The following is a 5,259-nucleotide window of genomic DNA, read 5'->3' as shown; positions in this document are numbered from 1 at the left end:
CATAAGACAAAGAAATTTCTAAATACAGTTTTTTACAAGAGGGACTGCCAACGTCTAGTTTGGTGAAGCTTAGATTCACTGGCTACCATCCACAAGAACCATCTAACAAATTGTACTTATGCGCTTATAGTAATAGTGCATCCTACAGTGATCATATAGAAACAGTGCATGCATTTAAATCACATTTAATATTTTAAAAACGAATAAATAGTCCTTAATTTAACTAACATCTATAGATATAATTTGATAACGTAGAACTCCTAGACTGAAAATAACTTCAAAAAATATAGCTTCATATTAATAAAAGTCTTCCTGTTGACAGAATTAACCTAGTAGCAATTGTCCTGGGACCTATTACGAATTCTGAAATTTCTCAGCTATTACACTTTCCATATCAGTGTAAGACAGAAAACCTGAGAAAACACAATGGCAGTAGCTTGAAAATTTGAAATGAAAGAAATTGCTTACCTACATTTTACTTGTATTGTTTCATAATTGCAGCTATTTTAATATTTTTCCTACTTTCTTCCAGGTGCTTAGGATCTTTGTAACATTTTAATGTCATTTTAAATATATAAAGGTGTTAGTCTTCCAGGGATGAATCCTTAAATACTGAGAAATTAATATACTTAGGTTTAAGAATAAGATTCTGAAAGAAAAAGAGAAAAAATAAAGACAGTGAGGGAAAGTCAGAAAAACAACTCTGTCTTCAAATCTTTATTTAAGTGTATTTAGCCAAACTCCCCTGAATTTGGTCAAAACAAGTTGGGAACAAATGAAGAAATAAGTAAGAACTTGATGTTTAATAAGAGTGCTATAAATGTTTAGAGTTTGCGCTGCATACAGGAGGAAACAAACTTATATTAAAATTTGAATTTTGTAGATTGAGTAATTGGTTATTGTTAGGGGCTGTCGGGTAGTTCCAACTAATGTATGATAGAAGGTCTGGCTCCATCCTCACAATGCACTCGCTAATGGAGGATAATATATTCTAAGACAAACATGACAAGATGGAATGTATCCAGTAATACGATACTGACATATTCAGAAATACTTGGCTTTTAAGAGGCATCGAGGCCAGGGGGAAAGGCTAATAACCAGTTTAAAATCTCTGCTAGTTTATCACCGACTAAGTTCTAGTTCATTGGGAGTCTATTCATTCCTCTGTTAAAATGGAATTTTCCATCTGAACTCTGTTCTGTCTGCCTGGAAATCTAACAATGTTATATCTATTTAGGATTTTGCTTGTTTGTCTATAAGTATAACATAGCCTTCACTGCTGTTGATGAAGTCTGTACGAATTCCTACAGATGCTGAAAGGCGAAGTAGAAATGTCCAACAATGATTCCAAGGCTGTGCATCTTTAGGAAGCGACTGTCCTCGTCTTTCCTCCAAGGAACTTCTGGAGGGTCCAAAGTACGGATCGTCTGATTAGCTGGTGAGGTTTGAACACTGCTCCACCAGGACTCCTTGTGTGTAATATGATTTTTATTTTACCAAATATTCTTTATTTTTATTTTACCAAATATTCTTTATTTTTATTTACCGAATATTCTGATTTATATTTTACCAAATATTCTTTTAGTTTATTGTTAACAAATTAGATTATGAATGGGATGAGCACAAATTACTTAGAACCTTACTTCAATTTAGTCACACTGTATATTAAAGGAGTAACAATGCGCTGAAAGTTCATAAATTACCAAGTCAATCTACTTTGCAAAACAACTTAAAATAAATACACACCTGTGAGCGTGCCATGGACAATACAGTGAGTTGGACAACAGGAAGAGAAAGGTTTGCTTGAAACAACCATCAAATGCCAAAGATGAGCAAAGTCTTTAATGGCAGCGCCTAATGGTTGACATTAAAATGGAAAGGAAAATAATGTGCTGAGACAAGCAATCTACAGCATTCTTGCTCCAATATCTATTTTCCTACTTTCTCCAATTTGGGGCAAACCCTCATCATATCCTCTCCTAAAGAATCACCGATCAGGCCGCAAGTACCATTAGAAAGGCTATGGTTGAATCGTGGCCAAAAGGCCCCTTGGTAACCTGAGGATAAGATGCCCAGGTGAGCAAGGTCATTCTTAGTACATGAAAAATGTCTGAAGGAAGGAAATTATTCTACAATTGCTTCCTAAAAGATACTCATTTCAAATTTGAATATGTTTCCTTCTTAAGAAATAAATACACTAATTTAACTATTTCAGTCATTTAAAAATGTCAACAAATATTTTTGTTATTACACAACATATATTTTAAGGGGCCAAGAAATTAGTAGCATGTACAGTATCTTAAGATAACTTGCCCTTGAGTGGGAGCTTCCTTTCCAATACTTGAGGTCTACAAGGTGTATCTAAAAAGTGTTCTACTGTGGAAAATGAAGACTGCTTAAATTGAATGGGGGGAGGGGAAGCTTGTGGTTTTTCTTGGTGATTAATTGCTGTAACACTGTCCTCTGGGTGGCTAATGGAGTTTCATATTTTCTTTAGACATAATTAGGCGCCTGAGGTCTTGCAGGATAACTTTGATGCTGTAGGAATTCTACTATTTTGCTAGTACTGATGGGGTTTTTAGGTCCACCACTCCATTAGAACTATTGACTCCATTCATATTAATTTGGGGTATACATCTTACAAAGGGGAGTGCTTCTAAGTATTTAGATCCACATTCTATTTTAAGGCTCTATGCCCAGTTTTCATAAATTGTTCTTGGCGGCCCAATTATCATCTTGTGTCATGCGTTCATCATTTTCTAGGCCTAGGTGAATGTACTATCTTCTTCTCCTTTGGGGCCTTCTTCGAGTTCTTCCAAAAGTCTGAAATCGCGAGAGACTTTTACTTCCAAGCCTGTGGTGGCTGCCATATTGCAGCCAACAACTATATTTTTTATAGTCTTAGCTGCCTATTATAAAGTACAACATTGAGGAGCCGCCATTGAGTCTGAAGATACTGATAGAATTCGAAGAGCATCCTATCAGTAACGAGTTGTGAAGAACATCCATTTGGAAGATCATCCTGCTGAGTATAAAATGAGCCCTCTGAGATGCTGACAATTAGAGAGAGTCAGGAGTGGAGCACATCTTCTGGACCCCTAGAACCCTGTGGCACCGAAGGACCAGCAGCAGAACCAGGAGCCAGACCATGGAAGAGTGGTGTACTATCCAGCCTATGGAGCATGCAAAGTTGAGAGCTGGTTTGTGGAGCAGGCTGCGTCTAGGCACTTGCTGATCCCTGGATGTCAAACTGATTGCCTTTGGGCTGAAGCTGACTCCAGTGTGGTCCTCTGAGCAGTTAACTCAAGAAGCTGAGTTTACTCGCCTACAGAGCTGGAGCTGCGGGCCTTCCGTTTGAGCTTATGGCAGGTGTTTTGGAAATGTATTAGCAGCCCTGAAAGAACTTTATAATATGTCCTGATGAACAACTGTATCCTGAATATTTCTTACTTGCAGTGGACTGAATATTAGACGGAGGATATATTGAGAAACAATGGCATCATACAAACATTTTTTGCTTAATAAATTTTTCTATAGTCTTGGTAACTGTTGAGTAAGCATTGGACTTCTAATCACAAGGTGCTTGGTTCAAACTCTACAATGGTTCAATGGGAGAAAGATGAAGCCTTCTGTTACTCTAGAAATTTACAGAAACCCCTATATAGGGTCACTATGAGTTGTGATCTACCTGAGGGTAGAGTCTTATATTATTGTGAATATTTTTAATATATATGTATATGGAAAGATATATTTGTGAAGATGAAATTTAAAGTCCATGGATTTATTTGACATACATTTTTAAGCCATCTCATACTAACAACTCAGGATTAATATTTTGGTACTTCCAATAATACAAAGTACAGCTTCTTATTCTTTTCAGGCTCCTTCTATCTCAAGCAATTCTCATGACATAAACAAAATAATAATTATACATTAGCCAAGAGAAATTATTTGGGGCACTGGGAAGTCTTATAAAGGCAGAATACAGTCTCTAACTGGATTGGAATAGGGCACCGTATGAAACAGCATCAGAAAGTTGGTGAGAAAATTTCCATTTTTCTTCAATTCAATCTCTCCATGAAACTTTTGAAGTCCTCTCATGTATGAGGGTGCACGTTGCTAAAACCTATCACTTGGAAGGCAAAAGTCTATATGCCTACAATGGCCCTTATTCCTCTTGAAATGGAAACAGAAATAGTTATTTTACCAGCAGGATTCAAGCTGAAAATATATACACAGAGTTGGACAACTACTGCTGATTATTATTCCATCATTACTAATTTGCATCACTTAACTGAGAACCAACAAAGAACTGACATTGCCAGAGTTTTATTTTAGTATACATACAAAAAGGTTTTATATTAGTCAGAGCGTGGTCAAAACTATACATAGGGGGAAATAGTAAGATAGCTTGACTTACTCCTTGAAAGCTGAATCAGTTATCTATGGCTGTTAAATAAAGCATCTCAAAAACGTAGTGGCTTAAAACGATGTTAACTTATTGATTGTCATGGGGTCCGGGGGTTGGTGGAGAGTTAGGATAGTGTTGCCGTCACAGTAGGATGGCTAGTGTGGAGTTCTAGGCTCACCGCACTGACTGATCTGGATATTGGCGCTGCTCACTTTTTCTCCACGTGGTTTCTCACCGTCCTAGAAAGGCTTTCGTAAGTGGTGGCCGTCGGGAGAAGGGTGAAGTCAGAAGCTACAAGAGAACGGAATTGTTCATTTCCTCCTCACAAAATAATTTCCACCACCTTAGAGACATCAAAGCCCTGACCAAATTCAAAGAATTGGAGAAAAGACCGTATCTTTTGATGGGGAGAGGCAAAATATTGTGCTTCTATCTACCATGGAAGTGAGGTTCATTTTATTGTGGGTACCAAAAAAATCAAGCAAACAAAAGCAACAGCAACAAAAAACTCAATGCCCTAGAGATGATTTGCACTCATAATGATCCTTCTAGAACAGTGTCGACCTGCCCTCTGGGTCTCCAGGGCTGTAAATCTTTACAAGAGCTCATCCTTCCTTTCCTAGCAGTGGGTGCCTGCTAGGGGCTTGGTTCACTGAGAGATGAGAACCGTATGGTCTACTACAAAGGTCAGCAAACTTCTGAGATGGAAAAGCCAATCCTGTTCCTTACAGCAATTGAAAAATACATAAATATATTTTTACAAACAAATAAAATTACCATAATCTGAATAATGCCCTTTAAAATTTTTAATTCTACTTCATAGCCACATGTACATCATGAAAAAGCTG

The 5,259-nt window shown here is 37.2% G+C and overlaps 1 pseudogene; it reads right to left on the bottom strand.

The window, feature by feature from the left end:
- Positions 1-2,441: 2,441 nt before the first annotated feature.
- On the bottom strand, positions 2,442-2,870 carry LOC101658143 (annotated as a pseudogene).
- Between the last annotated feature and the right edge of the window lie 2,389 nt (positions 2,871-5,259).

The sequence above is a fragment of the Echinops telfairi genome, unplaced genomic scaffold, assembly GCF_000313985.2.
Source record: "Echinops telfairi isolate 266 unplaced genomic scaffold, ASM31398v2 ScPeMD7_4;HRSCAF=17, whole genome shotgun sequence".
In the NCBI taxonomy this organism is placed as follows: domain Eukaryota; kingdom Metazoa; phylum Chordata; class Mammalia; order Afrosoricida; family Tenrecidae; genus Echinops; species Echinops telfairi.
The sequence above is the reverse complement of the archived record's forward strand: the minus strand, read 5'-3'. Positions and strand labels throughout refer to the sequence as shown.